This window comes from Gobius niger (genome assembly GCF_951799975.1).
Source record: "Gobius niger genome assembly, chromosome: 1".
NCBI classification, from domain to species: domain Eukaryota; kingdom Metazoa; phylum Chordata; class Actinopteri; order Gobiiformes; family Gobiidae; genus Gobius; species Gobius niger.
The window spans coordinates 22,221,117-22,242,904 of NC_136852.1; the positions used below are offsets into that span (position 1 = coordinate 22,221,117).

A 21,788-nucleotide genomic window follows, 5' to 3' on the forward strand; every position below is an offset into this window, starting at 1 on the left:
TGGTTTATGCCACATAACACACACTGATATCTGATGTCTAACCCATGGGAACACTTAAGCTAGAACACACTTTCTTAGCCATGGGACTAAAATGCAAGCTGGTATAACATGCAATTTAAATATATGTAAAAGCTTTCTGATGATTAATAGAGAGTAAAATTGACAGTGTAGTTGTTTAATTCCTTACCCACACTTATAAAGGGATCATGGCACCAGCACTGATGCACAGCTGGAGAGGCCTCACTGCGGCGGCATGCGTAATTCCCCTGGACAGGTTTATCCCACCATCTCCTCTGCCTCTGCCCTGTCCACTGACTCAGACAGGCATCTCACAGAGCACACCTGCAAAACAAAAGGGGAAAAAAAGAAAATCACATCAATTTGCCTTTGTTATTAATGTCTGGCATTTCTCTTGTGATTATGTAACTCTGAGAACAACGACCACTCACAGTAAACTCCAAAAAGTAGCAGCTTTTCTCCCAAAAGCTCACATTTAGACAATAACTGAACCAATCAGCTGATTTCTGCAGTTCGGTGCAGCTTTCAACTGGGAAACATGTTTTAGTTCCCACGAACCACATCAATATCCTTTAACTTAAATAAAAATAGAATATATTTTCTTAAGATTTACATAAGAAGATTATTTATTTGAAAGACTTAAAACTGTTCTTATAAATGAACGGGACAGGAAATACTTGCAAGTTCAGGCTATCCCCATTATAAAACAAGCCACTTACTAGACTTATTCCATTAAATACAAATTAACAGTTTATTCTAATGTCATGAAAATATCTTTATTGTAGTGGTCAAAAACAACAGTAAAAAACTGATGCAATGGAACAACCAGATTTGCAATTATGCGATTTATCTTTTTCGAAAACTGCCAAACAAACACTCTCTTTTCTTTCGTAGCCTTAGAAAAGGCTTTGCTTACTCTGTTCAATTGTTGGCCACAGTCTGTGGTGAGGGAAGTGGCAGAAATAAGCTGGCTTCATGTCTTATTCAAATACATCTGAGAAATTGCTATGTTTGCGCGGCACTTCATCTTCAAAACTCAGGCTCCACACAGCGGACTAGATTTCGGAGTTTGGGGAAATTCATGTGAGCTCCAAATATGAGTGTTTGGAGAATTCACGGCTGAACAAAATGGCCATGTCCAATGGGAGAGTTGCACTGTGAGCAAAATCTCAGCACAGATTTTGTCAGCGTGCCCTCAGTGACTGCCCAGACTCTGTGGGGACATAATACATCCCAAGCTGTTGTGTTGAAAAGTAATCACTTATTATTACAAGGAAGCTGTCCACTTTGTATGGAAAAAAAGTGATGGCACAAAAGTACTGTACATGATTTGTAATATGCAAAACAAAAGCACAATACTGTATGTGTTGACAAAAAAAAGCTACAACTTTTGCCATCTGTTACTATCTCCATATTCTTATTGAGATACACAGAGATATTGTCACTCATTTAGAGATCATTAAAAATCTTAATTATATAATACAATACTAATAAAGCAAGCAGGTTTATTGATAGCGCACCTTTTGTGCAAACATGCACTTACTAAATATGTACATTGATTTAAATGTGTGCTTACTTTTGAACTCTACATGCAACTTGACCTCAATTGTATTATAGTTTTACGTACTACAAACAGACATCAGAATTCAACTCACATCTGTCTGAGTCCCTCTCTGTTATGCAGAAACAGGGAGCTCAGTGATACGAGTCCACCAAATTACAGGATCAGTGGCAACGAAATCACAATTCAATTTGTTAAAACTCATTATGAAACTGATAATGAGCAGTGAGCTTTTTGCCCCGAACACTCTCCCACATGTAGAGTTTGTCTGTGGCACCTGAACTGTGTAATGTGGAGAGACACCGAGAGAGGGAGAGCAGACAGTGGAGCGGGACATTAGCATGAGTTAACCAGCTGTGAAGACAACACCTGCCACGGATTAATAAAGAATAACACACTCAATGGCACACGTGGATGTACTAATTGTGAGACGTCCTGTGCCAAAGAAGGAGGGGCTGCAAGGGCTCAGATTTGCGATGAAATTTCCAAACATTTGCTAAAAGAGCTCAAAATGAGTGTAGAACATAGCAGCTTTATTTGACCAGACAGGGCAGTGCAAAAAAGAGAGAAAATCTAGAAAGATGATATGCAAATCTTTATGTGGTGTAACCAGTTTTTATTAAATGTATTTTAATACATTTATATAAACCTGTGTATTTTAAATATTGAAGCGGTCAGCAGATAGCGCCACCGATAAAACACCGGTAGTATAAAAGCCACCCTAGTTCAGATGCACTTCCTCTGTCTTCCTCACTGGTGTCCTCTGGCCTGGTTGGGCCCAGGGTGTGCGTGGTGTTCTACGGGTCCAGGTAGCTTTCGCTCATTCATTTCCTCATTCTTTATTGTTGGATTTAGCCGCTAACACAGGTTTAATTTTAGCTTTGCGAGTGGTTGAGAGCCTCAACTCGCACCATGGCGTCCATTGCTCTCTCGATGTGTTGTCGTCGACCGGATTGTTTACCAACACAGACACTTCCATAGCCTACTGTTTGTAGGCTATAATAGTAGGCCTAAGCCTGTCCTGATCTGCAAATTGTGTTGATTTTTCTTATGTACCTCTTTGCATGTTGTGCTTTTTGTTTTAAAAGTGTGTTTTCATGTTTATTTTCTGCATGTATATTTAAGTTTATGGTGGTCAAGTGACTTGTAAACCTGTAGGAAGATTGTGGTAATGCTACTTTTGAATGCTTGTGTTAGCCTACAGCTACATTATCTGAGCAATTTCAATGTGCAACATGTACTGTTTTCTGTGTCTTTAAAGACAAGGCAGGTCAAGAGCAGAGGAGTCCAATGTAGCCGAGAGGAACTTACAGGATTGTAGTGGGTGAGGTCACAGCAGCTTGATGCCCGGTCCTATAGTCCTGTATACCTCTCGTGCAGTGGTTCTCAACCTGGGGGTCGGGACCCCCAAGGGGGTCGCCAGATGAATTTGCGGGGTCGCCAGATCATGTAGATAAAATATGCATCCTTTTTTTTAGCGTATATTAAAATATTTTATTGTTGCATGTGTTTGCTATGTTACCAGAGTGCCATTATATGTTCGTAATTTGATGAATTTTATTATAGCCATTTGTTTTTTTCTTAGTTTTTTACAAATTATGTAGGATAATGTTCTGATTTCTCACGGCGTGACCCGGGCGGGGGGTCACGAACCCCTTTAACTGTTATAATGGGGGTCGCGGCTCCAAAAGGTTGAGCCACTGCTCTAGTGGGCAGCTCAAACCCCCTAGTGGTGTGGGTGAGGCGAGATGTGACTTCCTCGATTACTAAATAGTGCACAGGCGCGCAGCCACTGTTACCAATGATATGGTCAGAGGTAGCTTAATACAGCCTTTAGGGGGCTCAGGATTATTTTTGATTGGGTGTAGTGGCTAATACCTGGGCAGCGGTGGGAGCATTAGGGATGAAGGATGCCTTTATGACCCATTAGTGTCAAGCAGCCCTTGTAAAAAAGCTATGGAGCCTCTAGTATGTATTTATGTTTTTGTGCTATCTGTACTCAACATGCCCTTCTGCGGCCTTCACGGCATCTAGTCTAGCCCAAGTGCATGGGTTGCACTTGGGCTAGTCCTGGTCCTCTCTCACTTGTGTGAATGAGTCTGGTCACATTTATATTATGTTACAACTCATTGTGCTATATCATTTCATTTAAAAAAAAGTTTTTTTGGTAGCGCTACAGTTTCCGAGGAACCCTGGGACGACTAAGAGCTTGGAAAAACATGGATTAAGACTGTCTGTGTATGCAAGTTTATGTGGAGTAAATGATAATCATGGCCATGCCCTGTCAAGCGTGATCAGATGCTCTGTCAAGCAAGCCAGCATTTTTTGTTTCAAGTTTATCAAGAAAAATAAATGTTGCTTGAATTCAAAAACAAAGTGGAGGCACGTCACTTTTGATAAACTCAACAACTTTGTACTCCAACTCTGGGAACTTTACATAAAATTGTTTTGTTGTTTAAAGTCTATTGAATTAGAAGTGTTTGCTTGAAGTCCATAGAAATCAAAGAAATGCCTTTTTTCTGTTCCTACAAATTTTGTTAGCAAAAGGCTCCCGGACCTGCTGAGCGAAAAGCCAATCCCTATGTAAAAGTTTGTCAAGGTATGGCTTGTCCGTTTCATAGCATTTATATATTCTACACTCAAAAAAACAACTCTTTGAATGAACATAAAAAAAATTATAGAAAGTATTTCCATGTGATTAAATGGCTTTCTTTCAGCACTAAGCAATTTTGTTAGCCCAACATGATATACTTGACTTGGTTCAAAGCCATATATTAGAGTTGATTGAACTTATTTACAAGGTTTGGGTCTCATTTTAGATGTGTTGGATCAATTAATTCATTGGGATTGATTTAACTTGTTTCCTAGGGCTAGAACTGACTAAATATAATAGTATTGGACCCACTAATTTCACAGTAGTGAAATTACAAAAACTATATTAAGTTGATCCAACCCAAGTAAAACTAGTTGGCTCAACAGAATTGGTAAATGCTGAAAAAAGCCATTCAATCACATGGAAATACTTTCCATTATTTAATTAAGGTCTTTCAAAGAATACTATTTATGTGATAACGCTTTAAGGTTTGTAGTGAAGAGTATCAACAAAGTCTACATCTGCTTGGTGTAAAGTGTAGAAAGAAAAGACAAGCGGTATTGCCATGAAAATGTATATTTTCCAAATTAGTCAATGACCAAGAATGGTCTACACTGGCAAATAGTTGCTTCTCCAAATAAGCAATAATGCAACATTTTACAAAGTTTTTGCACCTGTATGTGCTGGTGAACTTACTGAAACACAGGTTAACAAAATAACATGTCCATACCATATTTAGGAGACATTTTCTGAGAACATCAATGGGCAGTCTCAAAAAGCCCTTTAAGTATAGGAAACCAGTTCAAATGTAACTGACAAAAATAAATGTAAATCTCTTCACCACCACCTGAACCAAGCACATTTCTCCAGTTCGGCTTTACCAAGTGTCACAAAATTGTGACAAAAATATGATGAAAACTTTCAAAAAAAGCAAAGAAAAAGTGACAGAAAAGTGTCAGAATGGAGCAAAAGAACAAAATTGCAACAAAAGAGCGATGAAATGTGATAAGAGTGACAAAAAAAAGTGATGATAGAAAAGTTACAGACACAGCAACAATCTGAGTAAAAAGATCTGCTTTGATACATTTTGTACCTTTCAACTGAGGCGTTACACTGGGATATAGTCTGTAAATTCTCAGGTCAAGGAGCTTTTAGATTTGGGTAAAACTGAACTGGAGAAAATGCACTTAAGGCTTCAAAGCATTGTAGAAAAGTATAGATCTGGAGGGTAGCTCATGAGCATATACAAGAGCAAGCAACACTGCCACAGCAAAAGGTACATTTAACAACTAATTGAGTAGGCCTACTTGCACCCCCTACAGAATAATTCCAACATCCTCAGGGTCATCACCAGGCTCTGCTCCTTCATGTTGCATGACAAAGATTCCAAAGAGTGTCTCTGACATGGCCGTCTGTGACACAAAAAAACCCAAAAGATTAACAAATCTCCTCTTGATTAACCTAGAGGGTCCAGACATGGATCTCTTTAAGTCCATGTCTGTGGTGAACAGGTGGTTGGACGGAAGAGACAGAAGGAGTAATAAAACGAAAGTTAAAAATGTAAAATTATTTATTTTCCTCCCCCTACAAGCCAAATCAGCATTGTCAGTACGCATGCATGGTAATATTCCGGTCAATGTTCACAGCTACCCACGGTGTCAACAAAGCCCATTAAAACCAGACTATCATAGTAGAACAACCGGCTATTTAGTGACTATTACGTCGCTTAAAGTGGTTTTACAGAGATATGCCAGGTTCGCATTCATTCTCCATTGCAGTGCGACTGTCCACGTGGGTTTAATCAGTCCATGGAAGAGTTTTACTCTATTCACGAGTGCAATAAAGGAACCTCACAGCGTTGTATATGCGAGCCACCATACGTACTCATCACATTTACTACTGAAAGAAAAGATCCAGAACATTGTGACGAATGGATTAAATTAGTAAATTTGACATATAGCTATTGTAATGCTATTTGTAACCAATAGGTCTATTTACTTAATACAACAACTGTTTTTTATTTATTTATTGGTTTACAAAGGGCCACAAGTTATTGTTCTCTTCCCAGTAACACTGTGTCCCCGTTTCTTACAGAATTCTTTAAAACAGGGGTCCTCAAACTACGGCCTGCGGGCCAAATCCGGCCCGCAAGATGATTTAATCCGGCCCCCACTTGTAGAGCACAAATCGAGTATGTAAAAAAAAAAAGTACGTTTCTAGCCCATACCTGTGCGGAGTTAGGATATTTTAACTAAATAACCAGTTTACTCATTCCAGCCACTAGGGGACAATTTGAATAAATAAAAAATAATTCCACAGGTGTCCAGCAGAGGGCACTTACATAAGAGATCAGAATAACACATTATAGCCCTGTGGTAAATGAAGCTTACCACCACAGAGTGTGGAGAGAATGAATAATGACGACAGTACTTTGAGAAACTTGTGACACAGGCTTGTAAAGCGCAATGCAAGTGTAAGAAGTTATAAAAAATAAGAATAAGAAGAAATAAAAATAAATGGAAATTAAAAGAAAGTGTGAAGACTTGATTACTATTTTTGCAAACCACTACAGTGAAACAAACATGAGCCTGAATCAAGTGTTGATCTTGTGGAAATAGTCGTGGGGACGACTGTGCAGGCGAGTAATCTCTACTTCACTATGAGGCATTTTGTCCTGGGTCATACAATTCTATATTATAGCCAACCCGGTCCGGCCCCCCATCACAGTCAGGAACAATAATGTGGCCCCAGAGAAAAAAAGTCTGAGGACCCCTGATTTAAAACATCGATTTTCAACATTCAAAATATTCATTATCTGTGTCACACTCAGTCATGTCAACAGTTTGGGATACGAGCTGGGTAGTCCTGACCTTTACTGGACCAGCATGCTCTGCACTTGCTGAAATGCTGCTTATTCACCACAATTGTTGGCTACAATCCCTCCATCGTCATGCACGAGCTTAACATAGACTGCTGTCACATACAATGCAGACAGCAAGAGGAAACCCCATTCAAGCCAACGGATCAAAACCTCAGTGGATGTTGAGAAGATCGACTTGGGAGGAGATACTATATCTGTATCAAAAGTGCAGCCAGCTGAAAGTGATGACGAGTCACTTGGAGAGCAGGAGAACGAAGCTGAGGTGGGAGGAGTTTTGGAGGGAGGTGGTGTGGAGCCTTTGTCCCGGACTTCTGATCTTGACAGCAAGTTGCTGAATTCATTCCCAAATTCTGCATCCATGAATTGAGGCCTGAAAACCCCCTCTATTCCACACTGTCTCTTTTATTTGCTGTGCGAGTTCACTGACAGACTCTGGAATTCCACCTGGAATAATCAATCTCTGGGAATTGTTTTCTCCTAGTATGATTCTTAGTTTCACTGGGGCAGCCATTACACGACAGACTGTAAAGAGAGAAAAAAAAGTGCATTAGAGGAAAGAAAAAAGCTAAAGTTTTTCTTTCACTCCACAAACCTAGCGTAACTTTATATATCCATAAAACCTAAAATATGTGGCGGATTGATCTCAAATAAAAGATGACTAAAGCTTGTTACATGTATGTAGTAGTTTAAGTTTGTAGGGATCTTGATTTTGTGAAAAACCGCTAGTTCGTTCCTCACGCACGGGCTGGCTGCAGGTGTTTCACCTCCTTTCTCTTTCCGCCTGATCCCATTCTCTTATTCTTATTTGCCTTTCTCTATTTTTGTCTCTGAGGTGAGTGTTGCACAGAGCTGCGTGCATGTGTAGCTGGATAAACGTGCAAACTTAAAAAAAAAAAAAAACGTTTGCAGACATCATTCACGTTCGCAAACAACCTCGTCTAGAGCCCTGTGACGACGACTGTTTAGTCTGACAGCATTTTAAAAAAAAAACATCATCTTGACCAAATATCGCTGAAAATGATGGACTACTGGCATTTCTGCATAGTACTCCGTTTGCATTTAGATGGATAATGGATTTCAGCTTACCTTCTCCATGTGCATCATGTGCATGCCTAACGGTCTTCTTCCCATGCTTCCTTGTGAAGTATCGCGAGAGCGATGTCTTCTCGCGCAAAATTCGTTTGGCTTTTCCCGCCCATCATATCAACGTTAAGACGATTAAGATGATTTAATTTAATAAATTACATTAGTTGTCTGATTTCATGCATCCATCATGATTTTATTATGTTTATCTTGAAAACAAGTATAGCTTCCATAATACATGTTGCAGTTTAGTTAAGTTAATGTAACAGCCCACCAGTTTGTCTTTTTTGAGTGTATGTGCTTTCTTTATCATTGACATGCCATTAAGAGGACGTTGATCAGACCCCACAAAAAGCAGGCCCTTGATGCATTTAGCTCCGTGGCCACTTTTACACGCTATTTTTTTTATCTAAAGTGAAATCTAAAAAGGTCTGTACACTTAGTAATGATTGTTTTTGACCACAACAAAACATGCTTGATGAGTTGACAGCAGCTGGAAATATCTGGATCTTTCATAATTTGCAATGTTTGATGGCTGAAGGCTAAAGGAAAAAGGAAAAATACATGAATGGGCTTATGAACACTCAAAAGTCTCCCGGACTAGCCGACTTGCTAACTGCCTGCATACGACAGGATCGACCGTCTCTTCTCCTGTTTATTTCTATGTCTGGCACACATTTGCAGGAAAGCTGGTTCAATCAAAACAACCATGAAGAGTGCAAACAGTAGAGCTTCCACGTTGACTCAATGTAAAAGATGACGTCATTTTCGAAGTACTTGAACAATAATTAACAGTGAGGCCCCGATGGATGGCCCCGGTCCAGCCCTGGATGTGGCTGCCGCAGCAGATAAAAGATTTAAGAGCTTCAACCTCAGGCAGGTTCCTCTCTGCGAATGACCATGGAGAGCCTCATTCTGCACACGCTGCTTTCATTCTGTTTCATTCCTTCCACTTCAAAGTAAAATACTACGCATAATACATGCTGCTATCTAAGCAGCTAATGAATATTATACACAACTGACTGCTACTACCACCACTTCTATACTATGTAACAGCATGGTATTAATTGAGATGTTGGTGGGGCATCATAGAAATGACTTTCTCTAAAACTATCCTGACAATCCTTTTCTGTAGAGCAATCATTACTTCCATATTCAAAATAATTGGACCTCAAATAAAGCAGCAATTTGCTCACGAGGCCTTCAATAAACCAGGGACAAAGGATTTTGTAGTTCCCTTTGCTGCTGTACCGAAGTAATTGTAATTTGGGCATGGGAGTTTGCAATTCAATATAATCATTAAGAGCATATTCCACTTCTCATTGTGATTCGCTCATGCTGGTTCTTCCCTGCTAAAAAACCATGGGGGATAGCGTTAGCCTAGTCTTAGCACACCAAATTGTGTTTAATTTATATCACGGATCACCCAGAGCACATTGGTGGAGCTCTGGTGGCGGACTCAAGAGCCGGGGCAGCGCAGTGGGGACCTGTGGGGCAGCTCTGTTCAAATCAGATCACAACTCAGTCATTGGAAATGTCAGGGGAGTCTGTCGGGAACTAATGATCTACAGAGGTATAAAAAGCATGGTTTATTCATACTGTTCTTTCTAAAGTAGAGGTGAGTACTCCACAAAAAAGTATTGCACATGATGTTCTACGAAACAAAATACTCTGTTCCTTCTGTTAGTATGACTTCCCCTATTACTTCTACTCATCTTCTTTGTAAAAGATGAAGTATACAGACAACTTCTGCTGCTTCTGCCTCCACAACCAGGATTAAAATTGGGTTAAACTTTATTTGACACTACCTTGATAAATTACAACTACATTTAGTACAATGTAATCTGCTTTGTAACAATCAGCAATAACCTGTACCTTTGTAGTACATACACAATGGAATAATGTGTATTAGTAAAGTGGAGGTAATTAATGTAATAAGACGTGAAACCCTTAGGATTAGGGTCTTACTGTGTCTATTAGATTATGTACCTCCAAAGTTCAAATATATTTTTATTCCATTGTGTATGTACTACAAAGGTACAAGTTAGCACCAATCAGTGAGGTGCTTCTCTTTGGTCCTCAAGGCCGGGAGCTGACATTCCTGCAACACCACCCCCTTGACTTAGCTTTCAATTGAGGCGTTACACTGGACAAAAACATGACAAAAAAGTGATGGCAAATAAGCGTCAAAAAAAGGAAACAAAAACGTGCAAGAAAAGCAACACAACACAATAAAAAGGGACAAAAAAACAACAACAAAAAAGCGACGAAAAAGCTAAAAAAAATAAGTGACGATCAGTTCCATCAGTTTTGTAGGTCTAATCTGTCAAATGAGGAATTACACTGGCCTATAGGCTGTAAGCTCCAGTCAAGAAACGGATTTGGGTAAAGCCGAACTGGAGAAAATGCGCTTGGTTTTCGGCGGGTTAAAGCCTGGCTCCAAAGAGTTGTTGTTTTTTCCTGAAAATTGCTATGACTCATGTGACAACACTGGGCAAGGTGTCATATTTTCAAGCATTTTTAAAAGATTTTTTACGTTTGCAGATTGTTCAGCCCTGAACCAATGCTTTCAATAAGGACATGTGGGACATAAAAACCTCATCATTTGATCTGCTGTGTTTAATAATGTATTGACCTTTTTTATTGCATCCATTAACTTGCCTTTACAGCTATGTGGTTGTAAACGCTTTTACAGTCTTTGCGCATTAATAAGTATAATAAAAACATCGGACATTTAATCAATCCGTTTCCTTTTATAGAGTTCCCTGAACAGATTTCAAACGTGTACAGGAGGACACCAGCCTCACTACAGCATCAAGTCCGGTGCTGCGTTTACCTCATTAAAAAAGGGTTTGGTGTTCAGACCATTGATTTGAACTGCGTGTGACGTGTCTCTCAATGTGAACTGGCTTATTACGGCTCGCCATAAGGTTAAGGGTTGGCAGAGGGAGCGCACTGATTCATTTAGCTAATTAAAGCCTGCTTCCTGAGTGAACATTTTGAACGTAGAGAATCTTGGCTTGCACCTTCAAACTGTCAGAAATCTACCAGCTAACTTCCAGCCATTTCTGTGTTCATTAACAAGGGGTTAGACTGTGGACACTATGAAAGATTCCCAAGTGTCAAAGCTGTCCAATTATATGCCCTTGTGGAGTGAAAATATATCATTATAGATGTGATCATGGCTAATTAAACCTAGGGGATTTAAGCCAACGTAGTGACAGTTGTTCAGAACAATTTGTAATGGCTAGTAAAAAAAGAATAAAATACTCAAAACAATCTTTATCCTGAAAATCAGAACCCTTTTAGACACATGTTAGATCTAGTACAAAAAACTAGAGCTAGTCACAGTAGTAGACCACTGTGACTAAAACATGACTACATAGTGTAGTGTAATTATGAACTGCAATAGTTTCTAATGGTTAAAAAAAAAGAAGAAAAAAAGATTTGTAAGCATTATGCTTATGCAAGCCATAAAATTCCAAATCAAATCAAACTTTATTTATAAAGCACTTTTCAAACAAAAACACAAAAACAGCGCTTAAAAATCATTAGCCATAATAGTCGTGCTGTAAATATCAGTATTAGCAGCTGTGGTAGTGGTCACAAAAAAAATGTGGGGAATTTTAAAAATGTACGTAGAAGAAATGTGAGGCTCCATATCGTCATATAAAACACAAATACAACTTTTCTAAACAGCTTAACTCAGCGTAACTCTCCATCTAATACGTGGGACAAACGGCAAAGTTTTATACCATGATCTCGTTTTATCAGACTGTAATTGGTTGAATTCACCTGTCACTCACTCAGCGACCAATACGGTACGAGGAGTGGATGGAACTGTAGACCCCGTGTCTGATACAGAGCTGCATCAAACAGAACAGACCTAAATATAGAACAATCTCTACAGACTCACACAGACACACACTACAATAAACTATATAATATTCTTACACAGCACACATACGATGGACACAAACATGGAATGGAGCTTAGTCCATTTCCAAAAGCTCTTCTTTGGCCGTAAACCTAAACACACTGTCCTCTTTAAAAACTGGTGTCATACAGGGCCAAGATGATTTGTTTGAGCCTTCCCCCGGGATACTAAATATTGAATATCTCATGCTGCAGTCTGTATCTGTCAAGAAAGAAGCAACCTCCAGTTGTGTTTATTTCATTTTTTAATTCCCATACATTTCCATGGAAAATTTCTGACGTTGAAAATTGCCGGAATTTGCACCCTAGACTGGACTAAAAACCACCGATATTTAGAATAGCTCTTTAAATGTCAGATAAGTGGTGATTCAGGCCTAATGAAAGAGCGAGTTCACAAGTATTTACCGCCTCAGCGTTCGAACATGAGGCCTTTAACATTTCCTTCAGTGCCGCCTGCTAAACCAGCGCTTATCGCCTGCTATTCTCTGCCCATTGCTCTGTATGAGTGTATGCGGTGATCCTGAAGTACTGGAGAAAGAGCAGAAAGATGACACCATCAGAGTGTTGATACAGCGGGCGGTGCAGGCTGCTGACGGGACATTACAGCAGTGTCACCGAGTCACAAATGACTTTCAGAGATAAAGAGTGCACTCTGAGTGGCTGACTGACGGCATGTCTCCGCTGGCACGCAGGAAAGCCGCGGACCATTTGCAACTGTGAGAAATATGAGCATACTGTATGGGCCAAGGGCGAGCACAGCTTTAGGGCCACTGTAACCAAATGCAAGGGAGGGCTCTACACAGCATCAGAATACATTAAGGCTAATAATCTTGAAAATAATGACTTGCAATAAAACTCTTTACAGTCTGAAGGTGCAACAGCAGCCATTATTCTCAACACACTGGTGGAGTGGTGACACTTCTGTGGTCAACTTGAGCTGACATCCTCTCTGACCATCCACAACCACTCACACTACATTCACGCAGGCAAAGTGGGTGAAGTGTCTTGCCCAAGGGCACAATGACAGACATTGGTCAGGGGAAAACGGCCAGCCTTGTGGTTTTCAGACAACTGCTTTACGACCTGAGCCGTGGCCGTCATCACCTACCATTGTTAAGTGAAGGCAAAACCGTGATCACAAACACATTTAGATTTCACGCTGTATGATTTTAATTCAGTGCATGTGATCATGTAAAATACACAATAAAGACTACTCTTTGGGAACTCGTCTGTTGCTTGCCGGCCGCAGCTAAAAACAAGAAAACAAGATACAGGCCACCACCAACATAATAACAAAGTTATTGAGCAATGCTCAAAAAAAGTCGATTTTTAAGTTACCAGTGTTACATTTGAGAATATGGTGCATGGGAGTCATTTCAGCACTGTTTTCTCTGCGTCACAGATACACAACATCAACCCCTGTGACACCTCCGTAGGATCAATAGGGAGCCCTTCTGTATTTATCAGACTGAACCATCACTCCTTCTGAAGAGGACCAAACCATTTTGCCCTCAGTGAGGGAGCTGAGCAGGCCAGTGTCTGTAATGTGCTCCTTTGTGCTACCCCAGTGGAAAATGGTTATGCCTGCAATATCATAACATAGCAACAGCCTGGCAGATCCATCACTCAATTTGCAATGTTGAAGATTCTAATCCTATATACATTTTAAGTGTGCATATCTATATTAGTGCACCCAGGTACAGGCCAGAGGAAGCCGAGGCCTGGGCAGTAATATCCTTAGAGCTGAGCTTATGGAACAGAGTGGGCTACAATCAGGCGCTATCAGCACTGCATTCAATCACTGACTCCAGTCTGAACCTGCGCTTTCAGCTCTGCTAAAGTCTGCTGATTGCACAAATCAAAGGCTATTTTCTCACACAACACTTTAGAGCCAATGTGCGCTGCTCACTCTTAAATAAAAAGACTGCCATTCATTTGTATTTTACAGGGTGTTCCCGTTTTACCACAGACATAATACAGTAAATACATGTTTCATGGACAGATTTTTTCCATTGCCCTGAGGTGACTGTTCCCTCACATTTATCATTTCCAGTTGTAAGAAATCTATCTCTGCCCTGAAACAAACATGGCCACAGCGTCACTAAGGCTGATGGATGAACTCTCTACCCTTTGACCTTTCAGAAGGGTGCATATAAACAAAAGAAAGGTCGTGTAGCCAATAATACCATTCATCTTCCAGTAATCGTATATACTGACATCGAGTATTTCATTGTTCAGGACAGGCATCCTTCATTCTGTTGGCATTGCTGATATTTGTTTATGCTATTTTGATTCGGTAAATTGTTCACTGTCCAAATAATACATTAAGAAAGACATTGACCAAAGCTGCTATTTGAACATTTGTTTTATTGCTGAAATAATCTGCATTATATATTTTGACCATTTATGGTAGAAAATCCTGCAGTAGAGCTCCACTGAGGTTTTGCTGTGGTTGTATGCCTGCAGGGCAAAACAGTATCACCATATCCCTCTTATGGTCCCAGCAGAGAAAACACATGTGGTAATGTGATGGGGGTGGTGCATCAAACCGAGCTGTTGTCCTTTTAACTGGCACTACACAAATGCAACACAGTGAGACTGCTTATATACACTTCAGCAGGAACGAAACTGTATTATAACACCAATTTTCAGTGCAATAAAAATAAATAGCCGCAGTTGCTCACCAATTTTTCAATGATTCATTTATTTTTGGATGAAATTTATTTGTGTACTGAATTTCAATTTGATCCTCAGATAAAACTATAGGAAAGGAAGGAAAGGACTTTATTTAATTTTACTATATTGTACCTTTCACAGACAAAGCGCTTTACAATTTTACGTTCACTCCATCGTCTGTGGTGGTATGGGAGGCTGCCAATCTGCTCCATCGGTCCCTCCGACTACTCACTCTCACACACACGTTTTTAGTGGTAGGGAAAATGGAGTACAGGAGGAAACATGGGGAGGACATGCAAACTCCACACAAATAGGCCCCGTATTATGGTCTCAACTTATATAGCGCTTTTCCTCCTACATTAGGCACTCAAAGCACTTTACATCAAGAGACCACTCACCCATTCACACTTTCACTCATACACCAATATTCGCAGACACTGGAGACAAGGTGGTGAGGTGTCTTGCCCAAGGACACAATGACAATGTGCACCTGCGGGATTCGAACCCCGCTCTTCCGATCACGAGACATCTGCGCCACGGTCGTCCTGTCCTATCGTTATTATATAGTTTTAAACTAAAAGCAACATTATAAGAATGACAACAGGAACAGTGACTCAAATGCATGGCATCAAAGGTACAGCAGCACAACTTGTTTATTTTGGTTCCTATCTCCTATCTCCTGTGTGGGTCTGAGTGGGCTCCTCCGGACAGCACTCGGTCTTAGAGCCGTCCTGGTTATCTGATCTGGGGCTCACTGTGTGCAGATACCATGCCCAGACTCAGCCCTATGGATTTAACAGAGAGTGTGTGGAATAGTGAATGTGCGGAGGGTTAGGGCCAAGCAAAAATCTTGCGTTGATAAATACAAGAAATATTACAAGAGTGTTTCTGTAAAAACAAACAAAAAAAACCTTCTGAAATAATTCCTGGTGTTGTTTGTTGACTTGTGTCCTTAATGTGCCGCTGTGCTACACAGCGACTGTCCCAGAATCTGCTGCAAAGGTTTACTTTGCGAAACCAGGTTTCTGTGGAATAAATAATTCACCATTCGATGGGAAATTGTTGAACAGTATTTCTTTTGCTTACAATGCAATTGCTAAGAATTGCATCATGACTTTCTCTTTTCTTTCCTTACACTGGGACATTTTCTCATATATGGATTGTGGTGCCCTACTGCACTTATCAAAAATCAATTCTTATTTATATAGGGCCTCACAACAACCAGAGTTGACAAAAATGCTGGACAAAAGCTACTTTCACGCAACAAAAACATCAGAGAGCTACTTATCCTTCGAAGACACTCATGTTACTGTGTGACTTAGTTCACCCAGGAGGATTTAAAAGAAAACGACTTGAGTTTTGTCCTTTTAAGTTATATTGATCTAAATGTTTGCAAATTGTGTTGCGTGTGTCGAAATGTGGAAAGTCTTTGGCGAGGTACCTCGAAAGGGTTGGAGATCTATTTTAGTACTAAGCAGTTCATAAAATCCATAGGACACAAAAACTCTTGGCAAATGAGGTATTGCACAAATGTTAGGTCAGCCATTTACAGCATTCGTACATCGCAGTAAAATGAACATTGTGAAACTGCCAAAGGCAACCTTGTAATTGAATTGTAGGTGGAAGAACCCAAGTAAAGAATGATGTGTGCTACTTGCTTTGAACTGCTAATTTTGCCTATTTTCGCAGTCCAATGATTGTGCTTCATGGTTGGAATGTCATCATTAGAGTGGGAATGACTATAAAGCCCCCAAAGTGAAATGAGAAATCCAGAGTAATAAATGGAAAACTATAGCAAGTCTATCTTATTATGAATATGAATTAGTGTTGAGTGGCAATGGGAAGGACAGAGGAAATACGTCGCAATCTGATCTGCATTCATATGTGGCCCCAACCTAAGTGTTCTTCCAACAATTTCATTTTCTACAGATGTTTTGGCTGTAAAATATAAATGTGATCATGTTAAAGGGTCGCGGCAGTCAACAAGCTGCTTTGTGATTTAACAGAATTTTGTCAAAACCAGACATTTACTGTGACTGGATGTGGTGAGATTTGGGTGAGATTTGAACCAATGTTGCATTATTTTAATCAATACAGTTATCCCGGTTCAACATTTCCAAATATATGCAACAAATCACAATATCCTTACAACATGTGTTATTGAGTAAAAAGTAAATATCCCTCCTCAAAATGTCTACCCTTAAGGCACACGCTTGTGACATCATATTAAGATGACTGTTGCTTTTCTATGTGGAAATCGTCCTGGAACAATACCTATAAAGATGTTTCTGGAGTGCCGTCAAATCATGTGGGAGAGCCGAGTGTGGCTTGCAGCTGTAGTGACAATGATGTGCAATGTCTCCCTGTATCAAGAGTAATGAGCTCACCTCGCGTCACCCCTCCTTTCTGTATGGGGCCGCTGCCATGAGGGAACAATACATTGAATGCAACTTTTTGGCAGCAGCACATTCTCACTTAATAATTTATGTTTCAATTTTTTTGTTCAACACAAACCTGAAGCGGGCTGTGTTTATCATCCAGAGAAATGGAGAAAACAGTATGAATAGACTCTGCAGCTCTTTCACTGTTAATAATGCGGCCTGGAGGATAGATACAGAAAAGGCTGCGGTGGTTGTTGTTGTTGTGTTTTTTTTTTTTTTTTTTCACCAAATCTGCTGCACAGCCTTAGGTAGAGGATATACATTGTAGTAATCTGCTTTGAACATGCAGCACAATGTTCAGCTCATGTGCCAGACAGCGGTGAACATGTAGATTACAACGAGCACTGTAAAAGGTGCAACATTCAGGAGTGCATCTTCATGGAGAGACGGGACATTATGTCTGACCCAAACCCCTGCAAAAGGGTCATTAAAGCTGCTGTACCCAGTGTCTCTGGCTCTCAGTGGCAGTGGAAGGAAGTTGAATGCGATGCAGAGTTTAGCATTAAGGCAATACCAACAACTCCCAATGTTTTTTCAATATATTAAAGGAACAGGCCACCGTTTTTACATACTGAGATATGTTCTTACCTGAGCTTAGACGAATTGATACGTAACTGTCTGGTCTTTATGCATGCCCTCAGTCACACAAAACAACCAAAGATGTTGTTAGCATTGGACCTCTCCCAGCATATTCCTATAGCTCCAAACGGGGGTGAAGTTGGAAGCAACCACGCTCTTCCAGGGGCACGCACACAGACCAGACGGGTACGTCTCAACTTGTCTAAGCTCAGGTAAGAACATATCACAGTGTGGAAGAACTGTGTGCCCTCAGCCACGCAAAAAGACCAAAGATGTTGTTAGCATTTGGCCTCTCCCAGCATATTCCTATAGCTCCAAACGGGGTGAAGTTAGAAGCAACCAAGCTCTTCCAGGGGCTCGCACACAGACCAGACAACTACACATCAACTCATCTAAGCTCAGGTATGAACATATCTCAGTATGGAAAAACGGTGGCCTGTTTAAAGCCTTTTATAATAAGTGAGTCAGATCTTGAGCATTTGCAGTTAAACATAAGCAACTAAATATGTCAAGAACTGCATCCAAATAAACACTAGTTTTTAATGCAATACGCAAAGACATAATGAGACCAAGTTTCCAACTGCTACGTTAAATTGAAGCCAAGTTTATGTTACTGGAAACTGTTCCTTCATCAGAATGAATTCTACAGCACAGTAGGCATCTGCCATATTGACTACTTTACATTAATTACGCACCCTCAAATATCTCTTCCAAAACTGCAATAAACGCAACATGATCAACAACACACAGAACATTTGTACATAGATATTACAAACAAAAGTCATCAGATCTGGAAAAACGCACATCAACTGCATATTGCTTACAACTGTTTCATTATGTGACTAGTTTGAGTAATATTTGTTTTTATTTCAAACTAATCATCACAGGATATGCTCACAACCTTTCCTATAGCGCAGCCTCCTCCAGTTATCACTGTTATATATATATATATACCGTATACACACACACACACACACACATATATATCTCAAATTCATACTTCCTTCTGGCTAGGTCCAACCTGCACAATAGTAATTAGATTGAATTCTTGGCCGCTGGTTCTCTCTCTTTGCTCTGCTATCAGCGCCACACACCCACACACAACTCCATCTGCCTCCTTCATATTCCAGTGTCCTCCTCATCTCACCTCATCTCTCCTTCCGCTCCTGTCCCCCTTTTTTTTTTATTATTAACTTGCTCCTCCTCCTCTCCCAGGCATCTCCACAGTCTTCTATATTCAGTGTGTTCAGCATGTCAGTCTTTTTGACTTGTTCTCTCAGGGGAATGCTGGTGTGCGCCTCCCTGCTTCGCTGTAGATTTGGAAAAAAAGGACATCCGCTCGGTTTAATTCAAGTCAACCCTGGTCTCTTGGTGCCAGGACAGGCAGCTTGTGTGACAGCTCTACCAGGACATAAGGAAAAGCCCAAGACTAATTTGCATGTGTGTGAGTATGTGTGTGTGAGAGAGAGGAGTGTGCATGAGCAAAGCGTTTCCCTCACGATCGAATTAGTTAATCTGGTATGATCGTAACCATCTAAAGATCGGTGATGAGAGGCCGCTACATGTTAATTACACGTGGCTAATTCTGCTAAGTACTTGCTTAATCCCTGCTACCGGTACAACAACTATTACACCGAGGACTTCTGCCACAACAACTCCAGCACCACTATGTACTACAACTGCTTTATCAAACTGGCAAAGAGACCGTTACAGACTAAATACAGCTTTGTGTTTGAACTCATCCAGGCATGTTTCAAAGTTGGAGGTGATGTTGTTTCGTTGAAGACCTGAAAAATGTCTTCAACTATATAACTGTTGTGGGTAAAGACACACATATACACAGGTGGTGAGCAAGTGTGCAGGATCAAAAATGCCCAAGCTTTTTTAAAGCTCATCAAGTTTCTGCATTTATACGGCTTATGTTTTGAGAGCATCCAATTCTCCTCTTCAAAAGGCCAAGCAAGTTAAGTGCCACCAGGTTTTAGAGTGGACATATTCCAGTGCACAGGTGTTGAAGATTGCACAGTCAGTATTCATACTAACACGTACAGCTTGTGTGGCACATAACCAAGAGGAAACCACAAGTCCAATCAGCATATTGTGCGTGTGCTGGAGAACACTTTTCCCTTTAGACTGCAAGAGTTAATCCAGCACTGGGATGACTAGACTAGTCAGGACTAGATGACTAGACTGCTGAATTTCTTTATTTTGATTTGATTTATTTATTTGATCAGGACAACACACATTAATGAACAATCGTATACAAGTTGTATACAAATTGTAAATGTGCCAGATTATAGTAAAACTGCTCATTTACATCTGTAGTCCCGAGGCAGGTCACACAAGTAATGTATGACAATAATGATGGGGAGGCTATAAGTGACTGAATCACATAATAAAGCACAGGCTCCAAGCTCCGTGGTGTGACTCCTCATGAGCCAATGATCACCTTTTGTGCAAAACTGGTGCCAGCTTACCCATACGGCAATTGTGGAAACAAAACTATATGCAATGAACAACATATTCAGGTGGGATGAAAAGAATCATACAAAACAAACAGTGAGAATTGCAACCACGCTGTGTTTTTGTTTTGTGTTTCTTTGACTCCCGTTGAAATTAACACTACAGTGCAGTGCAATGAATAAAATGATATTTTCATCAAATTGCCTCCAATATTTACACCTTTTTGCTAAAAGCAGCAGTTATTATTCATTTAAACTGCTTCAGTGCACATTATCCTGGCTTTGTGTGCTGCTCAAACTGCTACATAACCCACTATTCTCTGGCCTTCGCTGGCACCTCAGTATAATTTTTTTTGTCTTGTTCTCAGTTCAGAGTCTCTCAGCCTTCTACCCCGAAGCCTCCCGTGTGCTGTGTCAGTGGGGTATTACGCTCTAACGATATGAGCGGGCCTGCAGAACCAGAGACAGGGCAGGTAAGTGAAGATGTCAGATCATTTTGCCCTAGTCCACTACCTAATTCTGTTGCCAAATTTCATGGGGAATGCGCACTACATGCACCGAATAGGATCGCGAGATGATGATAGGAGAAGACAGCAGGAGGAAAAAACTTGTGGGTGGAGTTTCTGTCACTTACATCAGGTTTCACTTTAACCCTGTTCTCTGATGTGTGTTGGGTTTTAAATTTAGCTGCTTGTCAGGAAATAAATAAATATGGAAAGTACGGTTTTCTATGACTAAAGCGGAACTGGAAAAGAAAAGAGAAAAAAGAGAAGCAAAGACAATATGGTCGAGGTCAGCACAGGTTATGGGTGGTGACTGGCATTCATGAGAAACATCTCCAGAGCAGCATACATTACTTTTTGGTTAAGAGTAACCGACCAAAAAGGACACACAGTATTACATTGTGTGCAAGCAGTATGAATGTGCATCTCAGAAAACCAAGCACCTGAGTGCTGAGTCCAAAGTGATGAAAATATGGGGACTGTTGCCATAGCAAATATGGATTCAAAGCAAAGTAATGCTGAAAAATAATAATAAAAGGTAATCTATAAGTCCTCCTCCTAATGCTATTTCGACTGCCACCCCAACTACTGTTACTATTGACAAAACCCCTAATTTACTGATTTTGCGATTGTAAAAATGTACTTAAATCCTCAGTGACAGACACATATGAGAGAAAATTTGTCAAGGTCAGCAGGGTCGACTGTGTACAACACTGCTTACACACAGATTACAGGAGAGAGAGAAAAAAATCTCATATTCGAACGTCTCCAGGGCAAAATACACTGTTCCTAACGGAGAAATCAATACCATGACACTTTCTGGTTATGAACTCAATTTCTTATTTTCTATCTGGAAACATCTAGCAGAAATAAGTCAGTCCTCAGATATTATGTCCCTTCTACAGCACAGTACTATACACTATATAATACTATACTACAAAACCAGCCAAATCCTAATCATAGCAATACTAGTAAGCACAGTATTCAAATCACCATTGGTTAAAAGCATTGCAATATTACTTCATCAGATATATTTTTTTCTTCTAACATTAATG

At 40.2% G+C, this 21,788-nt stretch overlaps 1 protein-coding gene across 2 annotated transcripts in view; it reads right to left on the bottom strand.

Moving 5' to 3' along the window:
* Positions 1-21,788, bottom strand: part of LOC306963887 (galactosylgalactosylxylosylprotein 3-beta-glucuronosyltransferase 1) — a 70,487-nt gene that overhangs the window by 13,231 nt on the left and 35,468 nt on the right. For both annotated transcript variants that reach the window (XM_079557643.1, XM_079557644.1), the window contains exon 3: positions 188-342. The gene's annotated coding sequence lies outside the window, so the exon portion shown is untranslated. The remainder of the gene's footprint in view (positions 1-187; positions 343-21,788) is intronic.